Source organism: Alligator mississippiensis, chromosome 1 (genome assembly GCF_030867095.1).
Source record: "Alligator mississippiensis isolate rAllMis1 chromosome 1, rAllMis1, whole genome shotgun sequence".
In the NCBI taxonomy this organism is placed as follows: domain Eukaryota; kingdom Metazoa; phylum Chordata; order Crocodylia; family Alligatoridae; genus Alligator; species Alligator mississippiensis.
This window is the reverse complement of record NC_081824.1, coordinates 433,819,428-433,839,353: the sequence shown is the minus strand read 5'-3', so window position 1 is coordinate 433,839,353 and position 19,926 is coordinate 433,819,428. Positions and strand designations below refer to the sequence as shown.

At 47.2% G+C, this 19,926-nt stretch overlaps 1 protein-coding gene and 1 long non-coding RNA gene across 4 annotated transcripts in view; one reads left to right on the top strand and one right to left on the bottom strand.

Moving 5' to 3' along the window:
* IFT88 (intraflagellar transport 88) overlaps positions 1-19,926 on the top strand; it is a 131,837-nt gene that overhangs the window by 28,901 nt on the left and 83,010 nt on the right. The window lies entirely within an intron of this gene.
* On the bottom strand, positions 351-14,956 carry LOC132247713 (uncharacterized). 2 transcript variants are annotated; one of them, XR_009459033.1, is made up of 4 exons: positions 14,163-14,956; positions 9,775-9,871; positions 7,924-8,011; positions 351-1,420 (listed from the first exon to the last, which is right to left on the bottom strand). It is a non-coding gene; the product is annotated as an uncharacterized LOC132247713 (long non-coding RNA). The 2 variants fall into 2 exon arrangements; XR_009459032.1 differs by lacking the exon at positions 9,775-9,871 and having other exon boundaries at positions 14,163-14,941.

Below are 19,926 nucleotides of genomic sequence, written 5' to 3'. Positions count from 1 at the left end.
CGGGCACTCGGTCCCGCTCGCCGCTCTGACGCCCCCTGCAGCGCGGGAGCAGGCAAACATAAAGCCACCGGGCGCCTTCCCTCGCACGTGCGGGCCCGTTAGCAGCAGGCGGGATGGGGCCCACCCTGCACAGGGCTCCCGGCGGTGGGGGGCTGCTGTGTGCGCCCGTCCCGCCCCGCCTGCTGCTCCCCCGGCACCCAGGGCTGAGTGATGCCTGCTGTCGTGCCCTGAGCTCTTCCCAGGAGCTGGGCCTGAGGCTTAGGATCTTGTTCCACAAAGCAAGGCAGATTGAATCGTGCTTAATGTCTTCCCTACAGGAAGGGCAGCCCCCCCCCCCCCGGGCCATTAAACATTGGCAGGCAAGTTTGGGTGGAGAGTGTTAGGCCTGTTAGCCTCAAGTCCGGCAGACAAAGCGGGCTGTCACCTTACCAAAGCGTTATGCATTATCCATCCCTCTCAATGCCCCTCAGAAAACACCATTCTTAGTTTTCACTCGGTTTTTGAATCAAAAAATAATAACTCAGATTGTTTCTGTTACAAGGACTTCAGATCCTCCAAAGGTTGCCATGAGGTGAGGCGAGAAGTTTGATGTAAGGAGACAAGCGCAGGCTCAGGTTTGTCTCTGCTTGGCTGATCCACATTAATGACTGATCTACTGTACTGTACTCAGGAAGGCAAATGTACATTACTGTTACATTTTAAAAACCCACTGGACTACTGTATATCCCATTGGATTCAACATTTCATATTTATTTTAATGAATGTCCTAGCATTTCTCTCACAGGTGACTCTCAGCAGTCTCCTGGAGATTTTATCTAATTCCTGGAGACTCCAGGGCAATCCCAGAGGGGTGGCAACCCTAGCCCCACTCTGCAAGGAGCTAAGCACAGCAACATATAAATTAGTTTTTTAAATGGGGTGCTACTCAATTCACAGAAGTTGCGGAGAGGCACCTTGAATCCAAGAAAGGATGAAAACCACTGTTGTAAGGTGTCGTCCTGCCCGCCTTCTGCCAAAAATAAGACTGGCAGGTCCTTTGATCAGAAAGAAGCGCTGCCGACTGGCAAACCATCTTTCTAACTGAACCATTTGTCTTAAACCTGAACAGGGACATGCTTTGACAGGAGTTGCGTAATAAAATCCACTTTCACAATTTATTCCATGTATTTGCATTGTGTGGGAGGCATTACTGGTTTAGAAAAATAGCTTCCACAAAACATATTAAAAAGAATGGAAAGATGTTGACCCTAGGTTTTCTAAAAGCTTATCTTTAACAAATGCAACATTTGTGGCAAATGGGGTTTGACAATCTCTGTTTAATCCCTTTGACTGGCTTAGAAGTGTTCTTGCTGTTTCTACATTATTGACCCTATGCAGTTCCTACTTGTCTGCATTGTCTTGTAGTCTTATGTTCAATTTCCTAAGAAGAGGAAGAAAGGGTTAAAATTTTAAATTGCCCACTTGCTATCAGCATTAGCATTGTAGTTCAAAAGACACTGCCATTCTAAACTTTTTTGCACAAGTTAATTTTCATTAAAAATATTGAAAAATTGAAACCCAAATTAATGTGGTATCCTCTTTATACAGACATATGAACGTTTGTTGGGCCATTTCTAATTATCCTAACAAAAAACATCTTCTAAGTTTGTTTCAGATATTATTTCATACTCTGCTAAAGATTCATTAAGAACTGCATGGTTTCTAAACATTGCTTATTGTGACTTTATGATTACAGAAAGTAAATAAGAAGCTATACAATGTCTAAGCAGCAAGGACAGTCATTCTGGTGTCATTTTGATTATTTTTTAACCCAAATTAAAAATATTATGTAACATAACTAGATTCTGTGTGTCAGATGTCCACTGGGCTTGGGAGATGAAGTCTGAGAGGTAGCCATATCTAATGTACCCCATTGGTATAATGTTAAGATATATCTTCTGAATATTAATATAAGGCATAGACATAGATTTCATAGACATTAGGGCTGGAAGGGACCTTGGAAGATCATCGAGTCCAGCCCCCTGCCCCAGGGGCAGGAAGTCAGCAGGGGTCATAGGATCCCAGCAAGATAAACATCCAAATTTCTCTTGAAGGTGTTCAAAGTATGTGCTTGAACCACCTCCAGTGGCAATCTATTCCTTGGGGGCTCAGACTATAAAGAAATTCTTCCTTATATCCAGCCTGAAACGGTCCTGAAGAAGTTTGTGACCGTTTGACCTTGTCATCCCCCTTGTCATCCTCTGGTGTGTGAGATTAATTATAGAATCATAGAAAAATTAGGGTTGCACAGGACCTCACAAGGTCATCTAGTCCAACCACCTGCTCAAAGCAGGACCATCCCCAACTAGATCATCCAAGCCAAAGCTTAGTCCAGCTGGCTCTTAAAAACCTCCAAGGATGTAGATTGCACCACCTCTCTAAGTAACCTCTTCCAGTGCTTTACTACCCCCCTAGTGAGAAAATTCTTCCTAATATCTAATCTAAACTCCCCTTGCTGCACCTTGAGACCATTGCTCCTTGTTCTGTCATCTGCCACCACTGAGAACAGTCCAGCTCCATCCTCTTTTGAACTCCCCTTCAGGTAGTTGGAGGCTGCTACTAAATCCCTCTCAGTTGTCTCTTCTCTAAATAAGACCAGTTCTCTCAGCCTGTCCTCATAAATCATGTCCCCCAGCCCCCTCACCATTTTCACATTTGTTGCCCTCCGCTGGACTCTCTCCAAGTTATCCACATCCTTTCTGTAGTGGAGGGCCCAAAACTGAACACAGTACTCTAGATGTGGCCTCACCGGTGCTGAACAGAGGAAAATAATCACTTTCCTGAACCTACTAGCAACACACCAACCTATGCAGCCTAGTATGCTATCAGCTTTCTTGGCAACAAGGGCACACTGCTGGCTTATATTCAGCTAATTGTCCACTGTAACTCCTAGATCATTTTCTGCTCAGCCAGCCAGCCCCCAGCCTGTACTGGTGCATGGGATTGTTCTGTCCTACATGCAGGACTTTGCACTTCTCCTTGTTGAACCTCATAAGCATGGGCAACTGGTGCCTCCTGAGTCTGGGGGGGCACCAGATCAGCAACAGCAGGGGGGTCCTCACCTAGCCAGCGGCGAAACCTGAAGTGCACTTCCACCGGCACTTCTAGTTTGGCAGCTGGCACTTCCAGGGGTTGCACAGCCAATCTCCAGGGGTGCACATGCGCCCACGTGCACCCCTTATGTGTCACCAATGCTCATGAGTTTTGTTTGGCCCAATCCTCCAATTTATCTAAGTCACCCTATTCTCCAGTGTATCTACTATTCCCCCTAGCTTGGTGTAATCTACAAACTTACTGAGGGTGCACTCTATGCCATCTTCCAGGTCATTGATGAAGACATTGAACAAAACCGGTCCCAGGACTGACCCCTGGGGCACTCCACTTGATACCGACTGCCAACTAGACATTGAACCATTGATTACTACCTTCGGAGTCTGATGCTCCAGCCAGTTTTTTATCCACCTTACAGCCCATTCCTCCAGCCCGTACTTCCTTAGCTGGCCTGCAAGAAAGTTGTGGGAGACCATATCAAAAGCCTTCCTAAAAATCAAGGTATACCACATCCACTGGTCTCCCCACATCCACAGAGCCAGTCATCTCATCATAGAAGGCAATCAGGTTGGTCAGGCATGACTTGCCCTTGGTGAATCCATGCTGACTTTTCCTAATCACCTTCTTCTCCTCCAAGTACTTCAAGGTGGATTCCTTGAGGATCTGCTCCATGATTTTTCCAGGGGCTGAGGTGAGGCTGATTGGTCTGTAGTTCCCTGGATCCTCCTTCTTCCCTTTCTTAAATATGGGCACTATGTTTGCCCTTTTCCAGTCATCCAGGACCTCTCCTGGTCACCATGAGTTTTCAAAGATGATGGCCAGTGGCTCTGCAGTCACATCAGCCAACTCCCTCAGCACCCTCAGATGCATTGCATCCAGCCTCATGGACTTATACACATCCAACTTTTCTAAACAGTCCCTAACCCGATCTTTTGCCACTGTTGGTTGCTTATCTCCTCCACAAACTGTGCTGCCAGGTTCAGTAGTCTGGGAGCTGACCTTGCCTGTGACAACTGAGGTGAAATAGGCATTGAGTACTTCAGTCCTTTCTGCATCATAGATTCGTAAATTCATAGATTGCAAGGCTGGAAGGGACCTCAGGGGATCATTAGGTCCACCCCCTCTGCACCAGGCAGGAAGAACAACTAGGAGTCAGGTGACCCCAGCAAGGTGACCATACAGTCTCCTCTTGAAGATTTCCAGGGTACGTGATTGCACCACCTCTGGAGGGAGCCTATTCCACAGTCTAAACACCCTAGCCGTGAAGATGTTTTTCCTAATGTTAAGCCTGAAATGGGCTTCCAGGAGTTTGTGGGCATTACTTCTGGTTTTCTCCAAGGGTGCACTGGTGAACAGTTGGTCACCGAGCCCTTGATGTATGCCCCGATGTACTGGTAAGCTGCTATCAAGTCCCCTCTCAGCCTTCTCTTTTTCAGACTGAAGAGTCCCAGATCCCTCAGCCTTTCCTCACATGGTTTGCTGTGCAAGTCTGATCATATGAGTGACCCTGCTCTGGACTCTCTTGAGCTTTACTACGTCCTTGTTGAAGTGCGGCACCCAGTACTGGATGCAGTACTCCAACTGAGGTCTCACCAATGCCGAGTAGAGTGGAAGAATCACTTCCCCAGTTTTTCTGTAGCTGCATTGATTGATGCATCCCAGGCTATTATTTGCCCTGTTGGCTACAGCGTCGCACTGCCGGCTCATATTCATATTGTGGTCTATTATTACCCCCAGGTCCGTTTCATTCATGGTGCTAGTCAATTTGGCATTGACAAGCCTGTAGGTGTGTAGGGGGGTATGACAGGGGGCAGTTCAGGGCCAGGTCTCATGCTGTCCCACCCACCTGTCTCTATGGGGCAGTCTGCCCAGTCTTTGCCACAACTTTGTTGTTTCCAGAAACTGATAGTATAATGCTGGAAGCTGCCCATTCCCAGCCCCAATGCCAGGGGGCGCTATCTGCGGCTCTGACCTCCCCTACACTGCAGCCCATACCTTGCAGATGGCATCCACATGATGTAATCATAACCTACACCATGACTGGTGTTCCAGGGTTTCATAGGGACTCTCACTCCCTCCCTGGAGGAGCAGGTCATTGTGCTCAAACTACAGGTCTTACTTTCAACCCACACTCAGCCTCCTTGAAGCAAAGGACTTACCGGGGTCCAGACACACCCCTAACTCTCTGGCTGAGCCCCACACTCAGCCTCTGGCCCAACTACAGCCTCAGGCACTCATGACCATGCCTTGGCCACTTCCCCATAGATGGGGTTCCTACTATGCCCCTTCTAGGGATGCTGCACCACGCCCCACCCTGGGGCCTTCTCATCTTCATGATCAACTACTCTCAGGGCTGGCCCTTGCACTGCCCTTCAGGCTTACTCCAAGTTTGGCCCTACTCAATGCACCCCCTGGGACTGCCCTTCAGGCCTACTCCCATTTAGCCCTACACAACTATGCTCCCACGTGCTACCCCTTCTGGGGCCTCCGGGATCTGCATCCCTGCTGGGCTCAGGCACCTACACATGGGCATACCCCCCCACCACTTCCCCAGCTCTCAGAATTACCCACCAGATGATGTGGGGTGGGGGTTAAGGCATCCCAACCCGCCTTTCACTGGGGAGGTAACTGGTCTGGCATTTCCTGGGGGCTCCCACGCCACTAGGAGCCCCACAAGGCCACCCTTCCCTGGCAAGGTGCAGTTTTAGGTCATGCCCAGAACCAAGATCCTCCTGCTCTTACCTTCAAGACGTTCCTGCTGCAGCTCAGCCATGGGTGTTTCTGCCTGGGCTGGCAGCAGCAAACTGCAGCCTTTATATCCCTTGCTCTCAAAACTGCTGCTGTCATCAGACACCTGGTAGCTGCTTGACTCTGCCCTTAAAATGGCAGGCACTCAAAGGTGCCCTGCCACAGGGGGTTTTGTCCCCAGGTGGAGCACTTTACATTACTCGACGTTGAACTTCATCTGGTTCCAATCCGCCCAACTTGCTAGCCTGTCTAGGTCCACCTTTATCTGCAATCTATTTTCAAACATGACCACACTTACCCATAACTTGGTGTCATCTGCGAACTTGGCCAGTGAGCTTTTCACCCCCACATCCAAATAATTGATAAAGATGTTGAAAAGCAGTAGACCAAGCACTGACCTCTGAGGGACACCACTGGCCACTTCTCACCAAGATGACACAGATCCATTCATGAGAACTCTCTGGGTCCTACCCTGCAGCCAGCTCCCTACCCACCTAACTGTTCATGGTTAAGCACACAGTCATCCAATTTTCTCACAAGAATGTAGTGGGATACTGGATCAAAGGCCTGATGGAATTCAAGGTATACAACATCAGCCTCCTCTCCCTTATCCACATGGTGAGTTACCCGATCATAAAAGGAGATGAGGTTGGTAAGACAAGATTTGCCCATGATGAAGTCATGCTGGCTGTCATTCAGAAACTTACCTGCCTCAAGCCTATTGCATATAGACTCCTTGATGATTTTTTCCAGGATCTTCTCTGGGATAGAAGTTAGGCTGATTGGCCTATAGTTACCCAGGTCCTCCCTCCTCCCTTTCTTGAAGATGAGAACAACATTGGCCCTCTTCCAGTCCTCAGGGACCTCTCTGGAGTGCCATGAGTTTCAGAAAAGTTTTGCCAGTGGTCCTGCGATAACTTCGGCCAGCTCCTTCAGCACCCTTGAATGAAGTTCATCCAGTCCTACAGACTTATATAGGTCTATTTTTCTTTTCAAATGATCAGACACCAGTTTTATGGTAATAGTAGGAAGGCAGTCATTCCTACCCTGCTCATTCTGTACCCACTCTGGCATGAATTTGCCCTTGGCCCGGTGAAAGACCAAAGCAAAGTAGTAATTCAAGAGTTCCATTTTCTCCTGAGTGCCAGTAACCAGCTGTCCTGAGTTGTTGAGCAGTAGCCCCACACTCCCATTTGTTTTCCTCCTGTTCCCTACATACCTAAAAAAGGACTCCTTCCTGTCCTTGACTCCCATTTGCTAATTTTAGTTCCGTTGCCGCCTTAGCCCTTCGAATCTGTTCCCTACAAATGCAGGTCATTGTTGTATAGTCCTCCTTAGGGCATGCCCCAAGCTTCCATTGTTTGTATACCTCTCTCACTAGGTTGCCTCTGCTGTTTAGTAAGGGACCCACACTTTCCCTGATCCTCCTCTTGCTACCAATATTTGTAGAAACCCTTCTTGTGACACTTCATGTCCCTTGCTAGAAGCAACTCAAATTGCATTTTGGCCTTCCTGACTTCATCCCTGCATGCCCAAGGAATGTGATTATCATATTATATATTAATGATCGTAATTATTATATTAATGGCAATTGTTATAATTATTGGACCAGCTTTTGTAAGTAACAGGAAAGTGTTTACCTAGTGGTGAGTTTTATGTTATTTTCTTGTTGTCATAGGCAATGTGTGTGGGGAGGGCACATGACCCCCCATATTTCTGTGCTGATGGTGGGGCCAGGTGTGCAGCCTGGTCAGAGCCAACGCCCAGCAGCAGCAGGGGTGGGGGTGTGGAATTGTGCCCCCCCACTGTCAACACTTACACTTTGGCTATGCATATAATGAAGGTAGCATAGACCTGATCCCATATTACTTAGTCAAAACTTTCATGAAAGACAATAACAGATTCTTATGTAAGGATGCAATAGTCATGTTATTTTCTTCCAGTAATGATCAGACTAACGCTGCCAAACTGCTGGCAAAAGTGGAAACATGACAGGATTGGAAGAACAAAAAGGAACAGCAGAGAGGGGGAAATTGTCAAACTGGGTTAAAAAAGAAGGTGGTAAGAAAAGAAAGGCTGTCTTACCTGTCATGGCATAAAAATTTGCAAGCCTGGTAATTTGAGCCTCCAATGGCATATGGACAGCGACTCTCTGTTCCCTTTTCTGTGAACCCTGTAGAAAAAAAATGAAACCTTAAGACAGGAGATGCCAAACACCTATTCAGCCAGTGGTATGGGCTAATTTAGAGGGTGGGGGAAAGCAGAATTTATATTAAAGTAGAAGAGGCCCAAGTGGAACAAACATGAAATGACCAAGCTAATGGGTTCTTTTTTCTTCATCACGGAGGTTCTTTCTTATACAGCCAACCACAACAGGAGCAGTCTTTCATAGTTTTATTGAGAGCAGCAAAATTGGCCTATCAATGCTATTTTGATAATGAGCATGCTCTATTTGTGTGCCATATAAGGGTATAAATATGCTATTGGCTGGAGGAAGTAGGTTGGACTTTAAGGGGGAGGTCCTATAAGAGGAGGTGACAATAAAAAGGGAGAATAAGCTATTACTTTCAAAAGAGGCATGTAGAGTTTCATAGGAATGTGAAAATTTTCTTGAAGAGAATCAAGGACTCACTTGTTTAAATTGCAAAGTCTTTTTTAAGTTAGGAGACCTTACCTAACCCTTTGGAGCTGAATAAGAACAGAGACATAGTTCACATTTGTTAAATATTAGGCTACTTTAATGTAGTACTTGGTCACTAAAGCAATCAGAAGAAGGATGTTTCAGTTGAAACAAACTAAGGTATGTTGCTGGTTATAATACTAACAGCTCAAACAGATTTGATATTCTATAAAGGTAACAAATTAAAATGCTTTTGTTTTAGTAAGGTTTATTCATTTCCTGTTTTTGTGGAGTTTGCTATAGTTAAAAATGCTCAATGCAATGTGATGTTAATGTATTATCAATATTGCAAATAATTCCACGTAATCCTCAAAACATCCATCTAACATAAGTCACAAAGCATGTAGTGGAAAAATAGGTTTTACAAAGTGTGCTAAAAATATGACTCCACTATGCTAGAAGGCACAGAGTGATTTCTTCCACTGTTAAAATGTATAACACTGAAAGATGGATTTTCCTGTTCCATGTGTCTTGTTTATACCTGAACTACAGCACAAGTATTGTTTTCATATTAAAGCTCCTTTTCTTGATATCTTCTCAATGCATGATGTTTATTTACAAACTGCATGGCTGACTGACTGGTTTCATTTCATTTCATTTACATGTTTGGTAAAATTAGACTATTCTCTTAATTACTGTATAGAATAATATGTACTAAAGTATTTCATCCTAATACTATATTATCATGATCAATTTTGCTGTTATGCTGCAGATTTTACCATTCTAGATCTATTTTAAAAGACCTTCTGCTTGTTATTTTGACTCTAATTAGGAAAACAGGACAAATAATGTTTTTAAAGTACTTTTTTTAACCAGGACCTAATCCTGAAAATACTATGAGGCCTACTTAGTGCTTTACTATTGTTACTATGAATAGCCCTATTAAGTTTACCATTATTTTCTAATATTGTGTCTTAAATTAAAAAGACGACACATTTTATTAAAAAAAAATTAGAAAGCTAGAGTGTGCATATCCTTCATTCAGAGGTAGGTAGCCTCTGGCGCACATGCCAGAGTGTGGTATATGAAGGCATTTTGCTTGGCACAGGCACCTTGGGGTGGATGATGGGGAACTGGCTGGGGCTGCACTACCGCAACATGGATTTGACCCTTCACAGCTCTCCTGCCATCTGCTTCTGGCACACCAACATCTTACAAGACAAAGTTGTTGGTATTTTCAGTATTCTGGCCAAAAATGTTGCCAACCCCTGGCCTAATTGATCGTATTCCCACGCAAAAATATTTGACATTTGTACCAGCATAAGATGGTTTTGCTTCTACTTTTATTCGTTGTCTGGTCACAGGATAACAGCAGTGCTGCCAAAGATGCAGTCCAAGTCAGCTGGTTAGATTCTTATTAGACACAAGGCAAAAAAGAGAACAGAAAGGAAAAAAAAGGTAAAAAGGAGGAAAACTCATAATAGGGAGAGACTGAGCGCTGAAATACAAGTCTTTCATTCCACATGATGCTTAAGGTTTAGTCAATACCAGTGAGGATGGTGATCTTCTGAAAGTCCCTCCCACTCAACCAGTTCAGTTAGGATATTTAAGTAGCAGGATGAGAAGGGAAATAGCATACCATTTCATTACTTTGTTCACTAAAAGCCCCTCTATAAATTACACTTATGCTTCAATTAACGTGTAAATTGTGGCATAAATGGCAAGGGTGCTACAGGTGCACACAACTTAAGGTGGCTTAAAATGGCAAACCAACCATAAAAAAAAGGTCCTCAAATACTGCAGAACATTTTTATGGCTGGCTTGCATTGTGCTTTAAAACTGAATAGGTTGCATGTCCAGGACTGCTTCAGGGCCAAGGCGAGCAATCAGCTGATTGTTGGTCCTGTACCTGGGACCCATAGGGGTCCCAAACCAGCCCTGGGACTGCACTGTGTCATTCTGGGCTGCAAGTATCTGGCTTTCAAATTACTGGTGCAGGGGGAGCCCGGGATCATGATCCCAGGCTCCCCATGGGCTGGCAAGTAGAAAGAATGTGACTGGGATCTGATCCCAAAAGTCACACCTCCTGCCGTGTACATGTAGAGAGGCACAGTTGTTGGGATCAGGATTCAGACCTCTTGGTGCCTGTAAGTGAATGGGTGCCAGGGACTTAATCAAGCCTAACTTCTGGCACATCAGGTTTGGTTTATTGATTTTCCCTATCCCACCCTCTCCTTGGTTACTAGACATGATCAACACAGGCCATCAGTGCTATCTGTAGAACTATTTGTTTGGATTAATTCAATCTTTTCCTCTCTTCAAATGTTACTAACTTTTTTTAACAATCTTATGTAACAATCTGAGCTGGACTTTTGTTACCAGGGGCAATTTAGATACAAACCTCTGCACAATAACTCCTAGAATGAACAGTCTATACTCTTGATTCCCAGTAATGCTAATAGTTAACACTTACCTAGATGCCAAGAAATGTAGTATACAAATTAAAAGACTCGTTTTAGTACATTATGTTCATTTAGTAGGCAGCTACGTAAGTAATATTCCAAATCCACTCACACAAAGTAGTTGAGAGGACCCAAGTCCACACAGCACTTAAAGCTCAGCACAGCCCATGACAGATTTTTTTAAAGCATAAACTGGGGCAAGTTGAGCATCTGTGTTTAATAATTGCTTGTAAGGATTTCAGAAAAAGTTGTCTATGTATTGGGTCAGGCAGACTGGAAAGTGAACTAGAGATGAGAAACAATTTTGTTTGAAGAGAGGAGTGTGAAGCAAGGGCACTACTAAATGCACAGATATCTGTGCTGAAATTCAACATTTGCTGCTGTTTGCTCACCTGAAACATTTCCCAGCAAGAATCTGTTGGAACACAAAATATTTGTGGTCCAAAAGGGTCAGGTATAAAGTTTTCCAAGTCCAAAGTTCTCATGTTTGAAGTTTCTCTTTGAAAGCAGCTCATACACAAGGTCCAATTAGCAGTTCAAATTGAGATATTCTTTGTGCAGGGGTGGATAAGGAGGCAAGGTGGTTTTTATGTTTCCTTTCTGTCTCCCAAGACAGGACTAAAAAATTAATTCTGAACACCTGGAAACAGCTGAAGTAAATAGGCACTCCAGTTATACCTTCACCCTAGATATATTGCCTACAATAGAACAATGAGGCTCATTGGCGATGCATGGGGTGTGCATGTGGGTGCATGTGCACCCCCTGAACGTGGCAGTGCACCCCCTATGAAAAGGTAGGCAGTTGTTGCTCACCACCCCGCCTTGCCGCCAACAACGCCAGTGGTGTCTGCGGGCAGTCAGTGATCACTGCTGGCCACAGCTACTGGCAGCATCAGCGAGGGGTTGCTGACCCCTGGTTGGTGCTCCTCACCCCAACAACTCCAATTTTGTTTCCAAGGACAGCACTTTCCTTGCCCACTTCACAAATAGCTCACTTTCACCACTCACTCACTCAGAGGCCATGCTTAAGGACAAAATGCAAAAATCACAAAGGAACTGGGAGAAAAATGCAGAGCACCTGCGACTGGATGTTAACGGCGTGAAGCACAACACAAGACTGTGTGCGCGTTAGGAGATAGGTGCGCCACAGGTGGCTAGCAAGAGTGCACGTGATTTGAAATGGCAGGTGGGCTGATGCACAGCCACAGAAAACTGTGGTTACTCAAAACTGTATACTGTGGTAGCCAAAATTATATATAGAATATTAAGCATGGATATTCAAAACCGTGGTTGGCGAGGGAAACCTGTAGTTACCTAGGATTAATATCATTCACCAACATGATTATAATGTGTTTGTTTGTCCTCTATCCAGAGGAGCAAGAACAAATGTATTTTAGCATGGCTTAAGTATCATAACCATATTTAAACATGTTTCTTTTTGTAATGTAGGGCCACATCCAGACAAACGTGGACGTGCAGTATGTGGTCCTGAAGACTCATCTGTGGCACCACACACCACACATGCAGGTGTTTTCTGTGCTGCTACTTTGCAGCACAGGGGTTTTTCTTGACCCCGGGACATCCCAGGATCAAAAAACCACACCAGAAAAAAAAGCGGTGGCACATGTGGCAGCAGTGTGTGCCGCCCAAAACTGGAGCCTGGCCTGCCAGAATCACACTCGAACTGCTGGCCAGGCTTCTTGCTGTGGCTGCAGCCATGTGAGGCCCCCAGATTAGGCTTCTGGAGGCCAGCACAGTTGCTGGCTCCAGCCTTCCCTACCCTCTAGGTAACCTGCCACTCGCCAGAGCCACATGACATGGGCATCCCCAGGAACAAGTAGCAATGGCACAAGGTGTTAAGTGCCGCTGCTACTTGTCCCCTGGAAAAAAATGTCTGCGCTTGTCTGGATGCACCTGTTACAGGCCCACCACACACCAGTATCCACATGACCGGTCTGCTGGGGAATTGACTAGCACCACGCAACCGGAAGAGGGCGTGCAGAGTGGTCTGGCCCCAGAGGACGCCCAGGATAAAAGGAACTCCTCAGTGGCAGCAGGGGAAAGGTGGAGAGAGGGCTCACTGTGGGTGCAACCTGAAAACTTCCCTGCAGCTGGACTGGGACCAGCACACCCCAACAGGGATGGGTTGCCCAGCCAGGTTGCAGAAGTCCCAGTTGCTGCAGGAACACTCCCACAGAGTCAGGCAGCACACTTACTTGTGGCACCACAGCAGGGAATCCTTCCAGGGGCAGGAGGCCCTGCCAGAACAGGAAATGGTGTGGGAGACTGAACACCCTGTGACAGGTACACGACCTGGGCCAACCTAAACGTGGCCCGCACACCTGTTCCTGGGGCAACCGCCCGCCTCTCGTCTGCCATGCCTTGTTGTTAATTGATTAATTGGTGTTAATTAGTGGGAGGCTGCCCTTGTACCGCCCTGCTGCCGGGGGTGCTATCTGCGGCTCTGTTTCCTCCCCTACACCGCAGCCCACACCTCACCGATGGAAAAGATGTTATGTCTCATTCTAATTATGATCTGGTCCCTTTTTTGTCCTCTCTAGGCCTCCTCTGTCACGCCGCCCCCTCTCTGGGGCTCTCCAATAATGCCCCCTCCTCTGGGGCTTCTCGGCAACTACCCCCTCTCTGGGGCTCCCCGGTAGTGCTGCCCCCTTTCTGGGGCTCACCACGCCTGCACTGGGGCTTCTCAGTAACTGCCCCCTTCTATGGGGCTTTTGCCCCCCTTGGCAACTGCACCCTCTCTGGGGCTCCCCAGTAGTGCCGCCTCCTTTCTGGGGCTCACCACATTCACACTGGGGCTTCTCAGTAACTGCCCCCTTCTCTGGGGCTTTCGCCCCCTCTCAGGGTGCTCCTCAATACTGCTGTCCTCTCTCGGGGCATTCTCTTTCAAGCCGCCCTCTCTGGGCTCAACATGCCCGCACTGGGCTTCTCAATAAGGCCGCCCCCTCTCTGGGGCTCGCCATGCCCTCACTGGGGCTTCTCAGTAATGGCCCCTCTCTGGGGATTCTCAACTGCCCTTCTCTAGGGCTGGGGTCTATGCACCCTGAACGCTGCACCCTCACTGGCACTGGGATCCTCACACTCCTCTGTGAATCCCCTATGAGGCCTCCTCCATCCCCTAATAGCCTCTCCCAAACCACCGGTCACAAACAACAACACAAACACAAGCCCTTCGGCTATAACATAAACAGAAGCCACCCGGCCATAACAACATTCAGTCCTACCAGTGACCCTTTAACTCTCAGCAATGTTGGATGCTGCTCAGGCTTTTCCTCTCTCCCATGGCAGAAAGCTCCATTCTCTCTGGCAGCTGGCAGGGAACTGCCTCTGGCCCCAGCCCCTAGGGTTTATAAGGGAGCCAGGCCCTGCCCCTTCTGGTCAGCTGACCTTCCCTGGTTGCCCCGGCAACCCACAGCTGGGCTCCTTATTCCCTGCTAGGGCTTCCTCCCTAGCAGTTTTCCCCTCTTTGGGAGCAGGGCACCTCAGTGCTGTGACACACCCATAAGAGAAAGAGCAGGTATTGGTGTGGAAGCTGCTGGGCAAACCCAATGGTGCAGACCCGACTGAGCCTCTGCTCACACATGGGCAGCTGGAATGGGAGGAGGCCAGCACGAGAGGGAGTGGTAGAGCCCGCTGGGGAAGAAAACCTGTCCAGCACCCCTGTAGTCACAGCCACCACATTTGAACAAGTACAGACCCAAAACCCATTGCTAGGGCAGCAGCAGTTGCAGAGGAGCCTAGGGAGCATGAGGGGATGTTGTCCAAAGTACTGGGGTATGTGGCCAGGAGCCAGCAGCCTAGAAACCCAGCTTGCCTGGGGAATACCTACAAAGGGGGAAGCCAGTGGGGGCCAGGAGAAGCTTGCCTCACCAAACACAGAACACTGAGGTAAAGTGTTGGGTGTGGGTAGAATCAATGCCTTGCTTGCCTGTACCATGTGCTTACATTTAGTTTCCTTATCACCCAAACCTGTGCATTCACCAGCCATGAAGGCCTCATATCTACTGTGCAGGCAGGTGTGCCAGGAGAATAGGCAGCACCAGCAGCCCATTGCAGACATTGCCAAGACCAGAGTGGACAACCTGAGTAGAAAGGGGAGAAATGTAGGGGTGGTGGAGCCTCACAGAAGACTTACCAGCTGAGCTGCCTGGGGCCAGAGGAAAGCACTGAGCAGCATCTACAACTAATCTCAAATAACATCAAGTCATGACAGGCGAGTAGGCTTTGGGGTGGTACCCAGGTGGGCAGGACATGCCAGTGGTGGCGCTGCAAACGTGGGCCTGCCATAGCGCTCTAGGGGTTTTAAGATGCAGAAAACCCTTTGCTCTTATTTAACTGACTAGATCATAATAACCTCTCACTCTCTTCAGCTTCCTCTCATTGTAGTCAGGGACTATAATGACTATTAGCAGATGAGCTGATTCAGCTACAAGCAGACAGCTGTGATAGCACGTTTGTTTGCTTGTACAACATTTAATGCTAGAGCAGTACTACACAGGCACAACAACACTACTTTTCATTCAGGAAAGAGCATAACTGCACTTTTAATGGCACTGTTCCCTGTTCAGCTGTAACACTTGTACTGCCCATGGAATGTTTCTGCATAGTACAGTGATCTGAATAAACTGGAAAAAATAGTCCAAAATCAGTAAGGTGAAATTCAAGAAAGATAAGTGCAAAGGAAGAAAATGTCAAATGGACAAATACAGAATGGAGAATAAGGGCTAGGTAGCCATAATGGAGAAAAATACCTGAGGTTTACAATGGACCATAAATGACCATAAATCCACAATGTAATGCTGTTGCAAAAAAGGTAAATGTCTTTCTGGAGTGTACAGGGATGTTGCATTTGAAGAAAGGTAGTTATTCCACTCTAGCCAACACTGGTACTCCTCAGCTGGAGTACTGCATCCAGTTTTGGGCACCACACTTTAAGGAAGAAAAGACAAATTGGAGAAAGTCTGAAAAAGAGGAACAAACATGAGAGATGTGAAAAAACAAAACCTATGGGGAAAGGTTGAAAGAATTGGTGTTCTTTAAAAGAGAGAAGATTGAACAGAAATATAAAAAAGTCTCCTAATATATAAAAAGTAGCTATAAAGATGACTATAATCAATTGTCCTCCATGTCCACTAGTGATAGGATAAATCTGCAGCAAGGGAAATTTAGAGTAGATATTAGATGTAACAGATGTAACTATAGAAGGGCTTGTTAGGCCCTGGAACAAGTTTACAAGTTATCTCGGAAGGTTGTTGAATCCCCATCATTAGAATGCTTAATATACTTAATTTATCTAAGAGCAGGAGGATGATTAGATGGCCTTGTGAGGTACTTTCCAACCCTACATTTCTACAATTCCTTCCTGAGGCATGGGTGGCAGGTGCTAAGCACTACAGTTATTAAGATAATCAATAATAAAAGTACTATTATTATAACTAGCATTATCATTTCCACAAATGAATGTCTTTCACCTGAGCATGCAGTGTGTTCACAGTATGGTCTCCGTGAGCCCTCAGAATAACTAGATATTACAGCTGGCCTAGTGCCATATATTATATATACCTGTTACAACTTGTTTCCTGTTGCAATAAGTTTAAGACATCATACAGAACAATGGAACTACAGGAACTACAGGAAATGGAATAGAGGAAATACAGAACAATGCAGCAAAAAGTGAATATGATACAAATGTCATACATAGTGGGCATGTCTAGATGTACAAGTAATGGAACTGAATATACTCTGGCTCAATTTGAACTGGAACAAACTATTCCCATCATCACTATTCCCTTCATCATCTGGCAGTGCAGGAAATTAGTCTACTGTGCCATAATTGCCACGCATGTGTACATAGAGATGCTTTACTGTGCAGCAAATTAGTCTGCTGCACAGTAAAGTGTCTCATGTGGACACAGCCAGTATGTACTTTACTTAGACCAGGTCTAACTTATAAAGTTTTGCTAGCATACCTCTGTTGTAGGGGTGGGCAATTATTTGGGCCTACAGGCTGCATAGGCAGCCTGCGGGAGCTGTTAAGGGCTGGTCAGCACCCTCCCCACTGCAGCAGCTCACCAAACCTGGAGTCTGCAGGCCCTGCAGTTCCTCCCTACTACTGCTGCTGCCACCAATGCCCAATAGCAGGTGAGTACAGAGCCCTGGCTCCTGTTTGCCCCACGCCTACTCCAGACTTGCCCTGGCCAGAGTGGACCAACTCCAAACCAGCTGTGACCTAGGTACATAGCTCCATAACCAGCCTTCAGACCCACCCCTGCCAGAGCAGACCAGCTCTGAACAAGTCTGGAACCCACACACAGCACCAGCCTCAACCCACCCTGTGCCTGCTCCAAATCAGCCCCCCACTGTAGCAGAAAGCCCCCTTTTCCTCTTGCCTGCATTTGCTCTCCCCTCTTTGGATATGTTTCTCTTCTTCTACCTTTTCTTCCTTCCTCTTTCTTTCACTATAAGATAAGGAATTGTGTTTTAAAGTTTGTATGTGTGTATTTTGTATCTCCCCTTGTATTTTGGTATTTTTATCTATTTATGTCCCATGGCATTACTCTTGTAGCTTATATTTTGTACTCTTCACCTTTTAACTAAATGTGTTTAGTTTCAGAAGTAAGTTATACATTGTACCAATGTTAACAAGGGCAGGGGGCTTCCCTGTATCAGGCAGGCCCCTGAAAGAAGGAGTGAATCAGTGATTGAGCGTGTAACACAGTAGCAGGCTTCAGTAACAAGGGTCAATTAACACCTAGGAAAACCACAGATCAACCAAGGGAAGAAATCAATAGGAGACAATGTAGCAACAAGGAATTCTCTAAATTTCACTGTTCAAGGGCTAGAAGCCCTGGTCTGAGTTAACCAAAGCCGGGGACCAACTTTTGGGGCTGAATATCTCCAGATTGGCTGCTCCCAGAGCCCTATTCAAAATTCATCAACGGACTCCCAAATCTGCATGTACATGCAGACGACCCCTGGGACTGACAGATGCCATCCAGTAGCCACTGAGGGGGAAGTCCCATGAGGGTCAAAGACCCCTGGACTGGGCAAACCTGAAAACTGGGAAGTCTCCAAAGTCTTCCAGGGACAGATAAAAAGCAGTGAAAAGTGACCCTCAGGGGCGCCCTCTTGGTCTCCAACTTGACCAGCACCCGACCTGTCCAGCCAGAAGGACCAGCCGGTGACCCCCTTCTGGAGGATAACACCACGCTGGAAGAAGCCTCGACTGGCCATCAACGGCAGACTCCAGCGCCTGTGAGATAGGTATACCCGACTCTTGTAACTCGCTACTGTGTGTGTGCGTGTGTGTGGGGGGGGACCAGCCCGAAGATTTATGATTTGACTTCATTTCAATGTTTCAATCCACCTAATAAACCAGAATTTTAAGGATCCCGAGTTGGACATTTGTAGCCAACACCATGATGAGCAATGGTGGCAGCAGCCACTGCTGCTGGATGCAGAGGAAAAGCAGCTGCCCCCCTCACCATTGCTGGGCCCTTCTTGCTGCAGCAAGTATCAGGGAGGAGCCGCAGGGCCTGCAGGCCTGCACCTGGGCTGCCCTGCGGCACCTCTCTACTGCCACTGTTGCCCTGCTGGGCAGTCCGGAGGTGGCACTGGTGGCAGTGGTGTCAGTGGCAGAGAGGAACTGCGGGACAGCCTGTGTGTAGGCTCCAGGCGGCTGCAGCAAGAATGGCCTGGCAGCAGCAAGGAGTGAGGGTGGCTGCTTTTCCCCTGCACCTAGCAGCAGCTTCTGCCCAGGTGCTGCCACTGCTCATTGTGGGTGGGCTGTTCCAGAGTGGGAGTGGGGCAGGCTAGGGTTGGGTTTGTGTGTGCTGGTACCCACCAGTCCCCATGGGGCTAGGACAGGGCTGGTGGTGACAGCCAGAAGGATCTGCCACTGCCTGGGCTGCCTAGAGATGGAGTCCAGCAGCAGAACCACCCCAGCCCCTCTGCGTGCCTGAGGTTAGTGGGATGTGTGCCATGGGCCAGGCGGTGCCTGGGCCAGGCAGGACTGACCCACTGTGGGCTGGTGAAAGTCCCTCCATGGACTGGATCTGGCCCATGGGCCATATTTTGCCCACCCCTGTTCTATTGGATAGGAATGTGAAAAAATCAGCAAAACCCCTGGTGAGAACACAGCTGTGCTGATAGAAGAGTACTTTTGTCAGTTAACCATATGTTGTCTGGGGAACTGGTGTATGTATGCTGGTGGAAGAACTCTTTTTGTTGGCAGGTGCTGGGTCTACATTTTTAGATCAGGGTCATCAATGTTTTTCTAAAGGTAAACCAGAATAATCTGTTTTGGGTCTAAGGTAGGCTGGCACTAGGACCCCATTGCTGCTGCTACTGTTGTTTTTCTAGCCACTTGGTTGTGGTGCAGCCAGGGGCAGGGGAAGTCCCCCCTTGCTTTGGACTAGATTCACTGGCTCCCACAGCTGGACCTGGCCCACCAGTTGCAGCTTGCTGACCCCTGCTTTAGAGTCCCTAAGTATCCTTAGTGGCTTGCTGGGTGGGCTCAGACCCAGCCCCTTGATTAGGGAAAATACTGCTGCTCCTTCTGTGGACAAACACTTGGCTGGCGTCATCTGACCCCAGCTCTCTTTCCTGCCCAGGGCAGAGGATCAGACTCGATGATCTGCTGAGGTCCCTTCTGACCCTGAAAGTCTATGAAATCTGTGAAATCCTTCTCCCCTCCCATTACTGCCACAAATCAAGTGGGTCTCCCATGCAAGGACTGAAACTGGGCTTTAGAGCAGTGGTGCAAAGGTGCTATCCACTGTCTGTGTGGAGGTCATTTGTGCCGTCTCTGCGTGGCTTTATGAATGGATGGAAAATGGTAGACTCCAGAGTAGTCACTGCTGTGCGGTTTCTCCCCTTGGCCGCAGACTGAATTATCGTCTGCAGAGCAACTCTGCCTGGGCTCTTATTACTCATGAGGAGCCCGTACGGAAAAAGGAGAGTTAATCCTAGCATCACGAATATTTGCTG